The sequence below is a fragment of the Myotis yumanensis genome, unplaced genomic scaffold (assembly GCF_028538775.1).
Source record: "Myotis yumanensis isolate MYYU_CA2020_CCGP unplaced genomic scaffold, mMyoYum1.0.hap1 SCAF_11, whole genome shotgun sequence".
NCBI lineage: Eukaryota > Metazoa > Chordata > Mammalia > Chiroptera > Vespertilionidae > Myotis > Myotis yumanensis.
The window spans coordinates 41,234,314-41,249,844 of NW_027223762.1; the positions used below are offsets into that span (position 1 = coordinate 41,234,314).

The 15,531-nt window shown below is 42.6% G+C and overlaps 1 protein-coding gene and 1 pseudogene across 1 annotated transcript in view; one reads left to right on the forward strand and one right to left on the reverse strand.

Moving 5' to 3' along the window:
• Positions 1-15,531, reverse strand: part of ASPRV1 (aspartic peptidase retroviral like 1) — a 116,173-nt gene that overhangs the window by 43,559 nt on the left and 57,083 nt on the right.
• LOC139019226 (small ribosomal subunit protein uS14-like) lies at positions 11,283-13,667 on the forward strand (annotated as a pseudogene).

Sequence of the window (15,531 nt, forward strand, 5' to 3'; positions counted from 1 at the left end):
GCCAATCCCACGTGTGTTTCGATCTGTCATTGTCAATCATGAATTTGGTTGTTTTTGTTGACATTCTGAAGCTGAAAGTGGTGGCATCGACAGATTATGTCTGAAGACCAATTATTGGCACAACTGTCCCCGTCTGACACTGGCCTCCCACTTAAATTAATTCGAAGACAGTTTCCCGTGATGCCAGCATTTGCAATGACTATTAATAAATCACAAGGACAAACTCTAGACAGAGTAGGAATATTCCAACCTGTACCCGTTCTCGGACATGGTCAGTTATTTGTTGCTTTCTCTCAAGTTTGAAGAGTGTGTGAGGTTAAAGTTGTAAATACTTCATCACAAGGCAAATTAGTCAAGCACTCTGAAAGTTTTCTTACTCTTAATGTGGTACACAGGGAGATATTAGAATAAATTTAATCAATTTATCAGTCATTGTTTTTAATCAATGTTTTTATATCATGTTTTTGTTGTTATATCATTCTTTGTTGTTGTTATACCATGTTATTAATCAAATTATATATTATTTTCATATACATTTTACTAATTTTCTTTCATCTCTGACACTTCTATTATAGAGAAAGGGGGAATAGTGATATTAAAATATTTCTTCTAATTAATTTCCTTTCAATGTACATGAATCCATGCACTGGGCCACTAGTGTAGTAATAATAAAAAAGAAAAACAAAATAAAACAGCACAATGAAATACTGTTTTTTGCTTATCAAATTTGTAATTTTTTAAAAAAATAATACCTGGAGTTGGGAAGGATGTAGTGAAAGAGATACTCTCATAGGACAGGTGGTAAGAGCCTGCGTTGATATATCCTTTCTGGAAGGCAAATGGTCGATATATATCAAAGCAGTTCAAAGTGTGCATGCATATACTTTGCTCTAGTAATCCTACTTAAAGACTATGTCCTAGGGATAAAAGTATAGATGTGGAGAAATACAGATGTGCACAGAGTATGATATAGTATTATATAGGCCACAACTGTTAGTAACCTATAGGGGCAATAGCAAGGGATTAGTTACGGGTAAATCAGATTAAGTACACAATAAAATACAAAAGATCCTAAGAAATTTATTTATTGCTAAGTATAAAAATGTAAGTCACATGAATCCACGTATGTAACAAAATGTGTATATGTGTATATATTCATATGTATGCACAGGAAAAAAAAATATCTTAAAGGAGATAACCAAAATAATAACATATGTATCTGACAAGAGTTAGTATGATTTTAATTTTTTTCTTTGTTCTTCTTTGTGTTTCCTACTTCTTTTACAACATGGAGGTGTGATACAGAACCCCACCACCACCATCCATCCACCTGGTGGAGAATCCCAGTCCAGAACTCCTATTTCCTCTGAGTAACCAAATCCCTTATATGTGACATATATGGTATTTCATGTGCTGCTCTTTAACTTTTTAAACTTAACCTTATCTCCTCAATTCTCTACACTGTGGGTATGGCCTGTGTCTTACATTTCTTTTGTATTCCTCTCAGTCCCTAGTACATAGCAAGGTCGCAGCAAATGGCCCAAGAAAGAATGTGCCACTTCTCTGCCCGTACCCCTGTGGGCTGCCAGAACATGGGTTGGTTGGCTCCACAGGTGTGGCATCCAAGCCCAGTTCCAGGTCAGGTTTGAGACTGTGTGTTGTGGGCCACCTGTCAGTCTGGTCCTGTGCTAATTACTGTTGAGTGATGGACTGTGTAAAGCATGGGTTATTGCGCCCACAACCAGAGGCAAAGCCAATCCTATGGCATCCTATAATTAATGAGCCAGTAAGTATTTCCTCTGGGGTGAAGTTGGCTTTGATCCAACAGATCCCTTCCCACTTCTTTTACCACCCTCACCCCATTTACAACTTCCCATCTTGGCTGCTAGAGACCTCCTTTAGAGATGCACCCCCCTCATCCAAACTGCAGGCAGACAACCTGTGTCCCTGGCCCCAAGCTTGACTCACCGGCTCCTCCTTGTCCTCCTGGATGATAAAGTTTGCTTTCATGTCTAAGCAAAACTAACTACTCAAAAGCATCTCAGTCTGAAGGCTCAGAGACTAAAAGGACTCTAAGAAACCACTGTAGGAGTGACAGAATTTTTTCATGCAAATTTAACAAGTAAATTGTCATGGTTGTCCATAATCTCTGCAATCAGTATTTAGTTCAATTAAGCCCTTTGGAGAGAAAAATACAAAAGGTATCAGAAATTGAGTCAGAATCAGGGCAAGAAAACCAATCAACTTACTTTTTTCTCTCTCCTTGTACAGACATAAACAATCCCTGGTGCTCCCAAGGTTCTAGAAGAAGCAGAGAGAGGAGAGAAGTCCTGGAGCACTCACCATGAGCACATGTGAGAGGCTCCATGGAAGCCAAGCCTAGAGTGCCAGCACAGGAACCTGGGACTAGGTACTTTAGAGCTCCATGCCTCAGCTTCCCCATCTGTAAATGGGGTGATAATAGTGGAACCTGCCTTATAGACTCGTGAGGATTACATGAGTTAAAGGATGTAAAACACTCCAAACAGTGGCAAACTCTAGGTGACCAAGACGTGTTTGCCACTGTTAACAAAAACAGAGGAAGTCACAGTGACAGCCACTTGCCGGGCAGTCTGCCCACTGTAGCCCAGGGTCTTTCAGTCTCAGGAGTACTGACATTTTGGGCTGGATAACTCTGTTGTGAGCAGCTGTCCTGTACAATATAGGATGCTTAGCAGTATCCTTGGCCTCTCTTTACCCACTAGATGCCAGTAGCAAACCCCCATGAAGTTGTGACAACCAAAAATATCTCCAAGCACTACTAAATGTCCCCAGCTGGTGTGGGGGAAGAGGGACAAAATTGCCTCGATTTCAGAACCACTGATAGAGTCCTATGGAGAAGCCATGTCACACACTCTGACAGCCCACCTCCAGGTCTGATGTAGATCTAGGCCTGGAGGTCCCACACTGGGACCCTTGTGGTTAGATGTACGAGCTGCAGGTATGGAAGTAAAGAGCAACCAATTCTGTTCCTCCAGGTGGCTGCCATTTTCTCTTCTTGCAGATGGAATAGGAAACTGGGGCCAACGCAGCCCTCTAGTTGGGAGGTACCCTCACCTTGAGAGACCAAGAGGGTACAGAGAGAAAAGGAGGCTAGAGCTGAATTCTCTGGGAGCCTGTGGCTGTTAGAGAACATGACTTCTGGGAGCCCAGCCCAGAGGGTGAGAAGGCCAGTCTGAATTCAGAGATGAAGGCCTGGCCATGGCAGAGAACAGGCCCTTACTAGTGAGGCCTCTGGACACAGGAGCAGCAGCCCCTCTATTCTCAGGAAACAAGTGGGCTCTTCACTAAAAGAAACATATTGCTCTTTTCATGAAAGAATCTTCAGACCATTTCACATTAAAATTTAACACACACTTATTTTGACCCAGCAAGTACAGTGCTACAAATGTATTCTACATAGAGACATTAGCACAGGTGCACCGGGTGGTATACTACTCTAGAGTGCAGGGTTGGGACCTGACTACCTGGTTCAAATCTCGGATCTACCATCAATCAGATATGTGATTGTGAGAGTTATTGACCTCTTTCTGACTTAGTTCTTTCATTTATGAAGCAGGGGCAATAATAGGGTCTATCTCATTGTGCTGTTACAAGGCTTCTGTGACTGACTATATGCAAAGAAAGATGTCTGTGGCCAATAAATGCTAGCTATTATTATGTTCATTGTGCCCTTAATTGATAATAGCTAAAAATCTGGGCCAATCACCTAGTTAAATACATGTGACACATCTATTCTATGGAATACTGAGCATCACTGAAAGAAATGAAGTAGGACTATATCTACTTTAAACAATGCAATTTATTTAATAATAAGGTCAAATGTTAAAGAAGCAAATAGGTTGCAGATAAGTATATACAGCTGGAGAGTATTTGTATCTAAAAAGAGCTATGTAGAATAGATACATGTCTTTATCTGAATAACAAATTTCTAGAACTCTCAAGGAGCTGTTAGCAATAGTTACATCTAGAAAGTGGGAATAGACTGAAAACTTTTGCCTTCTCCTTTAGTACTATTAGAATTTCCTACTACGAGCATGTATTTTAAAAAATTTTAAGAATAACATAAATCTGTATCTACAGCTATGGGAACATTTTTTAAATATATCATGAATTTTTTTCAAACGTGGCAAACATGAACAGTACAAACTGCAGTTCACAAATTTAGGTATGCAAGAAACTAAATGTTAGTTTCTATAAGTCAACTCAATGTTTATGTTAAGCTTCCATCCTGCCAACAGGAAACTTAATTCCAGGTGTGTACAAGTCTTCCAGAACACTGAGAAGTGCCAGGCACAGGACAAGAGGAAGTGGCTGTGAAGTTGGCTGAAGCCAGGTCTAGTAGCCTCTGCTGCTTTGTGCCACGTGTGGGCAGCCAGGAATCTTGGACAAGATCACATGTCTCTCCACAGCTTGCCCAACAACGTAGCCACCATTCCCTGGGGTCTTACTCCTGCCTGCCCAGGTAAGCTGATAAAAGTCAGGATAGAGATCACAGATCTTCCTCCCCTGTCTTTCCTGCCCCCAGCCAGTCTGGGTGGGGAGGGCTTCAAAGGGTTGGGGGTCTTTCCACTCCAGGTGAACTCCTTCTTCCATCTTGTTTCTAGTCAAGACATCCAGTCTCTGCAAGAGAATCCTTTTTCTTTGATGAGCTATTCCTCAAATCCCGAAGTTTCCCTTAAGTGAGTAAACTTTGGGCACACAAAGCCAAAGACACCTGAAAGTGGATTCCATTTTCTAATCTGGGGAGCTAGCTCAGGAGGAAATGAGTTCCATAATCCTGAGAGTGGAAAGGGGGAAATCTAGGGAGGGGGTGGAGATTAATTTCTCAAATATTATGCCAGCCACACATATGTGTGTAAATGCAGAGCAAAAGTCTGGCCATTTCTACCAAATATTTAACAGTGCCTACCAGCAGGGTAAGCTTTAGGATAAGGGGAGGGATGCAAGGGGATTTTTAACTGTTTGGATTTTTAAGTGATGAAGCTATAACCAATATTGCTTACATAGGGTGTCCCAAAATTCACGCAAGATTTGAATTTTGCGTGAGCATTAACAACAACAACAAAAATAAAAGCCTAATTTTACTTGGTTTATTGAATCAGATTCTAATATCTGTTGCCCTTTGATTTCAATCCCTTCAATTTGAAAAGCATTACCAAGTACCAATTATGGCCCAGGAGCAGGGACAATGAAGACCAATGAAGACCACGGCTTTGTGTATGTGCCAGCAAAGCCGTGAAGGCCATTTACCCGATGTGCTATTCCATACATAACCCTATACTGTATACTTTATGAATCAATAAAGAAGTTACAATTTTTAATTATAAACCTGTGTTTTCTATCAAAATTACTTCTTGCGTGAACTTTGGGACACCCTATATAATCTACTTTTAAAAATAAATACCCATATATCTTTTGCCTCCAGGCTAGAGATGAAGGCTGATGCAGGTCACACCTATCTGGTCCTCTGGTGGGCAGAACCTTGGGAAGTATATTTGCATGAGGGGCTAAGAGGCCTGTTAGGAAAGAACACTTTCTAAGAGAAGGAGACTGATACCATGAACTACCCCAGAGACAAAGCTTTGCTCAGTGGAAAGGAGATAATTCTGAGTTAGAGTGGTATTTATGATTCAGACATATCTGTGGGGCCATACACTATGGCTGTATAAGGCAATGAGGATAGCATCAGCCCCATAGCCTTGCTCTTACAGTGGAACGGCTGATCTCATGCCAACAGGAGTGTCAGTCGTTCCCAGTAGGTGTGGGGTGCCTAATGGGTGTGGCAATGTCCAGCAGAACTGATATTGCCATCAGGTGTGGCAGGGGCAAAGGGAGGTTACAGAGCAGAGAAGGGGAAAAGATAGCTGGAGGTTTGGGGGTGGTAACTGTCTAGCCTTATCCACCAGCACATGGGAGACACACACTCTGAGGACGCCCAAAATGCTCATGGGGTGAGGGGGTGGGAACTAGGCAGGACCTGCATTGGAAGTAGAAGCCAAAGTCAGAGGCACATGTGAATGAGCTCTAATGATGTCAGAGTGCACAGGAGTCCAAGTGTATGCACAGGTGGGGAGTACAGGACAGGGAGCCACAAAGTCTACATGGGAGGGTCAGGGAAGGTCTCCTGAGTCAGCTGCCTGGTAATCCAGTGGGTGGGAAGGGTGGAGGAGATGAGGAACCACGTATACAAAGGCCTGGAGCTGTGAGGGAGTGAGCGAGGTTTGGGGGAACTGAAAGCAGCTCAGGCTGAATACAGGGGAATGGTAGATAAGGCCACAACAGTAGTATTACATGTATGGGCCTGGACTTCATCCTACAGGCAGTGGTGAAGCCCAGAAGAGGGCTTTAAGCGGGGAAATGAGATAATCAACTTACCAGGAAAGCTTTTCACACCACACACTCCCACCACTCCTAGCTAATTCCTACCCAGTGAGCAGTTTCACAGTGTTGCTTCCTCCAGGAAGTGTTCCCTGACCACCCCTCAGGCTCAGCTCCTCTTAGCTAGGGTTTCTAGGGGTTCTCAAGCACTCCTATCACACTGTCTTGATTACCTGTGGCCTGTACTTTTTCTCTCCCTTTGTATGCTGTGAATGGTGGAGGCCAGGGACTGGCTATTTGTTCTTTGCTATATCCCCTGCACTCTGCATAGTGTCTGACATGATAAGCGCTCAATATGTATTTTTAAATATGTTTTTATTTCAGAGAGAGAGAGAGAGAGAGGTAGAAACACCAATGGTGAGAGAGAATCATTGAGCAGCTGCCTCCCACATGCCCCACGCTGGGGATCGAGCCCACAACCCAGGCATGTGCCTAAGAATCGAACCATGACTTCCTGGTTCATAGGTCAACTCTCAACTACTAAGCCATGCCTGCTGGGCCAATATGTATTTATTTAGTGGGGGGAAAAACAACTGTGAGAAGATAACTCTTGTAGTTTCTAGCCTGAGCTATACAGTATAGGTTGGAAAGGGGAAAGGGGGCCAAGGAGGAGCCTCTTGTAATGGTCTGGGTAAGTAATGATGAGGGCCTGATCTGAAGTAGTGGTGACAGAGCTGGAAAGCAGGGAGAGATTGGGAAAATATTTAGGAGGCAAAAATGATAGGCCTGGGTGATTAGATGAGTGAAGGGACGGAGGGCTCCTGGGCTTTTGGCATAAGCAGTTGGGTGGATGATGGATTAACCACAACTGGCTAGTCTGGAGGAGGAAATGTGTGGGGGAAGATGATTAAATCAGTTTAGACATACAGGTAAGGACACAAATGGAGAAGTCTGGGGGGCAGGTGGAATCATAGAATTGGATCAGATGCCTGGGACAGATATCTGATCTGAAAGTGAAGATTTGGGAGCTGTCATCCTGTAGGGGATGGCTAAAGACCAAGGAAGGGATAAGATCACCAAGGGAGTAAAGGAGGAGGTGAAACAACAAGGAGGACACCCACCTGTAGGAGGTGGGCTGAGAGGAACTACGAAGGGAAAGGAGACATTAGAGAGGGAGGGAGAAAAGAAGAGTACTACAGCTGCTAGGGGAGAAGTAGCGTCGAGGAGTAGCAAACATGGCTCTATAGTGCAGACAAACTAAGAGCCCACCCAGGCTCTCCTTAAACTTAAGAAAACTAAGGTGCAGGGAGGCTAACTGAGGTGTTCAAGGCCACGAGCCATTATTACCCATGGTCACAGTGATCAGTGGCTCTCAAATTATGATTGCTGGACTCCTGGGAGTCTCCAAGACCTTTCCAGGGTGTTCAAGAGATGAGGAACATTTTTATAATAATACCAAGATTTTTTTTTGCAGTATTCACTGTGTTGACATTTGCACTGATAATGCAAAAGCAACAGTGGGTAAAACTGTAGGAGCCTTAACACAAATCAACGAAGTCATATTCTTCACCACCCATGCACTTAAGGCTTAACAACAAGTCCAGCTCCATATAAGAATGTCCATGATGGAGTAATAATTATTAATTAAAACATTACCCTTGAGTATAGATCTTGTTAACATCTGTACATAAAGCACTTCTGCTGCATACTGAAGTAATGGACACATTTATGTGATTGACTGCACTGAAAGCTGAACTACCTGCTTTTGTTGTGGAACATCATTTTTGTTAGAACAACTGACAAACTGATTATTCAGAGTTAGGTATTTGGAAGACATTTTCTTGAAAATGAATGAAGTGAGCTTGTCACATTAAGTAAAACAACTGGTAGTAATTTTTGCCAATGATAAAATTTGAGCTGTCAAGTGAAAACTAGAATTTTAGAAAACTTGTATCGCCAGCCGGTGTGGCTCAGTGATTGAACACCGACCTATGAACCAGGAAGTCACAGTTCAATTCCTGGTCAAGGCACATGCCCTGGTTTCGGGCTTGATCCCCAGTAGGGGGCGTACAAGAGGCAACTGATCAGTGATATACTGTCATCATTGATGTTTCTATCTCTCTCCCTCTCCCTTCCTCTCCGAAATCAACAAAAATAAAAAATAAATTAATAAAAAATATATATATATTAAAAAATGAAAACATATCCACACCAGGAGCTTGACTGCTTCCCAACACCTAAAGACTTTGCTGATTAAACCAGTGGTGATATTAACAAACCTGAGATAAACATATAATAACGACAAATGGAAAGAACTTAATCAACAGGAAAAAGAAACCCACACTCAGGGCCAAAAAAATAAATAAATAAAATCTGATATTGTGGAATGAAATGTGTCCACTTTCAAAGGTCTGTGTAACTCACTGAGTCATTGTTTTCCAAATAACCAATGCATGATGTTATAAAATCAGACATGAATAAAAGACCTACTCAAGGTGTAAGACAGACCAAGAGAGTTTAATATAGCTGACTATGAGGAGTTAGTTCATTGATGTGGCTTCAGATTCCACACTGCAAACTAATCTTTCAGAAGCTGGCTTTGTCCAATTTTGGTGGCATATCAATGATAGCCACAATGATCTGAAAAGGCTATTAAAATACTCCTACTTTTTCCAACCACAAATCTGTATGAAGCTAGATTTTGTTCATCTACTCCAACCAAAGAAACGTATTGCAATATCTGAATACAGAAGCAGATATGAGAATCCAGCTATCTTCTCTTAAGCTAGTCATTAAAGAGATTTGCAAAACTGTAAAACAATATGACTCTTTTCTAATTTTTTTATTTTTAGAAAACATATTTTTATAAAAATCACATTATCGAAACTGATTGTCAAACTGCAGTGGGAAGACCAGGGAGGGTTGGGGGGCAGGAGGGAGGGGGGTAAGAGATCAACCGAAGGACTTGTATGCATGAATATAAGCATAACTAATGGACATAAGACACTGGGGGGTAAGGGAGGGCAGGGGATTGTCAAGGGCAGGGAATAAAAAAAAAATCACATTATCGTGTAAAGGATTTATTTCTTGTTTATTTTAAAATAATAAATACTTTTAAAACCTCTGTTTCTTTTATTTCCATATTTGTAATATCTATAGCTACAGACCACATAAATAAACTTAGCTGAAGAAGAGATAAGACAGCAGGCAAAAAAAAAAAAAAAAAAAAAAAAAGACAGCAGGCACAGTGAACTAAAGAGAGAATAAGACTCTTTTCTTCCCTTCAAAATAATGTTCCTAATTTAAGGGCCAAGGCTTGGTAAGTGGTCCTACCAGGCAAGGCTGGGTTCATCCACAATCCCCTCTACTGCCACCTGTGGGAGAAGAAAGACTAGGGACAGAGGGCTGAATGGGCATTCAGGTCTTATCTTCTTCACATTCCATATCTAATTTGACACAATAGCCAATGAAGTAAGGCAGGTGGAGCCATTTTTTATCAGTTAGGATTTATGGGGAGGAAACAGGTTTGTGCCTTGCCTAATACCAGTAAATAAAAATCAGATTGGAATCAGCAGCCTGGGGTTTTAATCCAGGGGGGATGGGATGTGGAAGGCAGATACTCACTGTGACTTCCAAGTTCTGCTGACTACCTGGTCTAAAGTATCCAGCTTGTCCAGAAAACAATAAAACTGATGCTGCAATGACAGTGACGACATTAAAGGCCAGGACAAGTGTCAATGTTGAGAATGTGGCTAGAAACCCAGCATCAGAGAACTGAAACCTCCAAGAGTAAGAAAGAGGTTTGATGTCATGGCACTTCCCAACTTAGGCTGACACGATGATTTAAAGCCCTAAGGAGGGTTCCCAGATTCCCCCTATCTAGTGAAATGACATCTAAAATCCCAAAATTAGAGCTCTCTTCCTTTCACTGAACTTCCACTAGTTTGGGCAGTGCTGGGTGAAGCAGGAAAGAGCTGGGACCAGTATTACTCTGAGCTGCTGTCACTCTTTTTCACCCCAGTACAGATGAAGGCTGAGAATCAAGTGTGATAGGGTAGGTTTGGGAGTGGATGGAAGTAATAATGAGGAGAAAACTTTCTAATATTGCCTGCAACTGATTATATTGACGATTTAGATCTTTCAGGTCTCTCTCCCTAACCCCTCTGAACCCATTTGGGTTCTATCTTTGGAAACAATGAGCTTCTTTGAAGTACTCACCACTCCCTGCCACCGGAGACCTTACAAAGTTGGGTGCTTTTAGCATGGGCTCTATGTAGACTCAGGGCTATAAGTGATTAATTCAAATCCTTCCTCTCTGGGATCCTCTGTATCCAGGAAGGGGACGGTGACATAATAGGAAGCCTGGTGTATTTTGATGTGATCTGTCAGGCTCTTAGAAATCCTCCTTCCAAGCCCTGGCCAGTGTGGCTCAGTTGGTTGGAGTGTTGTCCTGTATACCAAAGGGTGGCAGGTTCGATTCACAGTCAGGGCACATGCCCAGGTATAGTTTGGTGTGTACACCACGTAGCCAATCAATGTTTCTCTCTCACATCTATGTTTCTCTCTCTTTCTCTCCCTTCCACACCCCCCCCCCCCGTCTCTCTCTCTCAAAATCAATAAAAATTTTTTTAAATCCTCCTTCCAAATATATCACTCCTATTCCAGACCCACCTGACACTCAAAATTTCACCTTTAGAGGGTCTGTAACATTACTCACTAGGTCTCTAAAAAAACACAAAGATCATTTAACTCAGGGTTGGGGGTGGGATTAGTGAAAAAAATCACACAAAAACAAACCAGTGGTAGCCTGGAATTCCTAGATGAGAAGCTCAGAGGTGACAACCCAGTGGGCAGAGGGCAGGAGTAAGAAAGTGGGAGGGTTGGAAGTATCTATATTAAAGCTGTGTTTTCATAGTGCATACATGGTTTTCAATTATATTGAACTAGAGGCCCAGTACACGAAATTCGTGCACAGGTAGGGTCCCTAGTGGCTGCCAGCCGGGTACTCCCTTCCTTCTCCCGGCCAGCCCTGACCCCTGGTCAAACTCCAGGACTACCAGGGGACAATTTGCACACTACACTTTTATTATATAGGATATTTGGGGTGGCTTTGGCAAGGAACTGACAGAGATTTGGGATGCTAAAGACTGGCCCATAAAACACCCTTTGACTCTACATCTTCAACAAAAGAAACAAGCTGAGCACCAAGACCATGGAAATCAAAACACAAGCAGGGAGTAGGTCAAATTCAATACCCTCTCCCTTAGTCATTTTGCTTGTCAGAGGCAGGTAAACACCTCAAGGCTGAGCTGGGAAATATCCACAAGGATCTTGAATCCTCAGAAATCTCCTCAGGGTCCCCTCCCTGGAGGATGGGAATGCAGTCCCTTTGGCCAAGAATGGCAGGAAAAGGGCAGAGTAAATTGTGGGCTGGATTGTCCCAGTCACATGATGCAATCTCACTGCTTTTTGTCACGTAATCTTTTTCCCTCCTCCTCTGGTCCCTCCCTCGCCTCCTTTCCTCTCCCTCTGCTCTGTTTTGATTTGGTTAAAATAGATGCAAACTCTGGTGTTTTCTATTTTTAATACCCAGCGATTACATAATCTATACCGTAATTGCTGACTTGAAAAACTACTGGCAACAGTAGAAAATCCCCAGAGTTTTAAACAGGAAAAAGATTATTACAGCACAAAGCCTTTGGCAGTTTTACTGACTGGTAAACCGCCTGTAATCGTCACTTGCCAGTGTAAGTCACATGGGCCCTGGGAAACACTCTCCCCACCTCAAGGAAAGCCGGCTGGGGGAGGGGATGAGCTGCAGCCTCGGCTGGGAGGAAGCTCTGAATGGCAAGGCAGGGGGTGGGGTGGTGCACTGAGAGTTTTCTCTGGACCCAGACTCAGGGTTCCTGGAGTGAGCTTCAGGTTACCACCCCCTCCCAGCGGCTACCTTTTACTGCTTTTATTTCTTGCTTTAGAGTAGTCTCTAGCATCCAGGATCTTTCCCTCATCAACTTCCCAGGTCTTCCTATAGCAGCGGTTCTCAACCTGTGGGTCGCGACCCCTTTGGTGGTAGAACGACCCTTTCACAGGGGTCGCCTAAGACCATCCTGAATATCAGATATTTTCATTACGATTCATAGCAGTAGCAACATTACAGTTATGAAGTAGCAACGAAAATAATATTATGGTTGGGTCACAACATGAGGAACTGTATTTAAAAGGCCAGAAGGCTGAGAACCACTGTCCTATAGCCTCCAATACACTCCTAAACAAGCCTGAGTGAAAGGAAACTATTGCAGTTAAATAGATGATTTAATAAAGACAGAGGAGCAAGGAAGGCTGCTTGTTTATCACAGAGACCTGACCCACTCCTCTACAGGGCTTTCCACATATTAGGCCAACATCCACACTATTTAATTCTTCAATAAAATATTCCAATAAAAATATAAGAACTATAGGTTTGGTAAGGGTTTCACAACCAAATCAAAATGATCTCATTAAGACAAAATTTTCTGTATGTGTATGGGAGGTGTGGGTAGTATAGAAGATACAGAGGGGATAGAAACAGCTTTCCCTGACTTTGCCAATTCTGCCACAATCCTATCCCCAATAAATAATCAAGGAGGGTGAGTCCAATTTGGGTAACTTAACTATATGTGATGATTCATTCAATAAATGTTTGCTGAATGCCACACACTGGACTCTGCAGGGGATATAACAGTGAGCAAAATCACTGCCCTGGTGGAACTGCCAGGTCAGTGAGGGAGACAATCAAAATATTACATAAACATATCACTATTAACCCTACATGCTGAAGGGTTACGAGGGAAAAACACAGGGCACTAGGGATATGTAGAACAGGAGGCCTGATAGGGCCTGAGGTTTCTTAGAAGATTACCCTAGGCACTTCAGGGTTCTTTTTTCAGTACCTCCTCTTCTTTCACTTCCCCATCCTCCCTCTTGCCTTGCTCCCTGTAGTTAATATTTACTGTTCCCCTCTCCCCCCTATGTACAGAGGATAATGCTAGGTTCTTTATATGTACAGTCTCATTTGATTCATATAGCAAATGGACAATTCAGCACTTTAAGACAAAAGGATCTGTTGAAAAAGGCCAGATCACCTTTCCTTTTGTGTCGTTGCTACAGAGAGAGCAACTCTACTGGAGCCATCTGAAGAAATTCAGCCAGCGTTCTCGTTCTTGCCATGTCTGCTCAAACGGCCACAGTCTGATCTGAAATACGGCCTCAACATGTGCTGCCAGTGTTTCCATCAAGTGAAGGACATAGGCTTCATTAAATTGGACTAAGACATCTACCTTATGACAGAATGCTATCTCTTTATACATAAAAGTTAAAAAAAAGAAAATTAAAAATTAAAGGCCAGATCACAATTTATAATGAGAATTATATACAATTCATACCATAAGTTAAGACTATACTGGCTGCAGGTTACAAAAATCTAAATCAAAGTTTCAAAAGAGAGAAAAGAAAAAAAGGAAAGCTGGGGCCCATGTAAAATGAAATGCCAGCATTAGATTAGCTTAAGGCATGGTTAGATCCAGGTGCTCAAAAGATGTCATCTAGTCTCCATCTCTCTCCATCTCACAGCTCAGCTTTCATGTGTTGGTCTCAGCACTCCACCTGGGGTGGCAAGACGGTTACCAGCAGCCTCAGAGTTATGTACAAACTACAGGCTTGGCAACCCAGTTGTAAAAGAAATGAGAATTTACCTGTTAATAGTTCCAACGAAAGTTTAGAGTGCTGATTGGTCTGGATTTGAGACCATGCCCATTCCAACTGCTGTTCTCTGATTGGCATAGTCATGTGTCCTCCATCAAGAGCCAAGGGATGAACTTGAATCCAGTCTGAGAATGGGGAAGGGGGTGGTCTCCCAAAGGAAAACTAAGGTACTCAGACCTATAAAGGGAGAATCCATGCCGGACAGTCAAAGCCACTGATCCCCACTGTCCTCAAACGTTGGAATTACAGTGGATGTTAAGACTATCCAATAGATTCTTCCTCCCTAAGGAATGGGCAAGAGTGCTGTACAGTGTGGCACTGTCTGGATTTGCCCTAGTCCCACTCCAGCTGCTCGGGGACGTTGGCTTCTTGCTTTAGAGCACTCACTAGAGTCTTAATACTTGCTTAAATACTTGCTCAGAACAGTCTTCAAGTCCTAAGGCTTTGTGGAAGACTTTTCCCACCTCCCTTCACTCCAAAATGATGTGCCCTACTCAGCACTGGCTAAAAGAGGCTACAGTTCTTTGGCTCTTTGGCAAGCGTCCACAGGGTCTGTGCAAATTATAGAGAGAGGAGGGAATGACAAGTCCTTTGTTGGAAAATTTTACTTTCCTTCTGGAGTCTGAACTGAAAATGGCTTTCAACATACAGGAATATTAGGATAGTTCATAAAGCACCCAATAAACAGATGTCCATAAGAAGGATCCTGAGAAGGGGAGTAGGGGAAATCACTTAAACATTCTATATGGTACACAGCACTATAGCAATGATATATCAATTGGAACCACCTGTCCTTGGGCATGTTTTAGAAGCTGCCTGGATCCGCCATTCCAAATTTTCGTGAAGTCCAAATCACTGTCCCACAATTTCTACAATTCCCAGCAGCTAATGCTCTTAACAATCCCTTTTGGCTCTGATTCCAGTTCCTTCTGGACTTGGGATCTCATTCACATTTCACCTTCTAAGGCTGGTCTCTTACCTCTGTTCGAGCTGTCCCATGCTTTACCAAAAAGGAAAAAATACACATATACAAACTCACTCAAAACATTGTGTTCATCAGATGATCCTAAAGTTATGAAGAAACAGAGGGGTTTTATATTCCATGCTGCTGGGCACCTTCACCCTTCCAGATATTTCTCATATTTAGAAGGGGTCTCTCCTTCCCTCAGGAAATTAAGCTCCCCTTATATTACTCAGAGTAACTTAGCTCTCCATCCCCCTTCCTCTGAACTCCAATGCCATCAGAGCTGGAGTCAGCCCCATTATGAACCATCCACTCCAGGTTCCACCCCAGACTAGACTGAGGAACAAAAAGAGGTTTTGAATTTTCCCTCTCTCACTACCACCATTAACTATATGTGTATGGGAGGTGATGATGCAAATGGAATGATTCTTTCCTCTGTAAATATGAATTATGCCACTCCTCTTTAG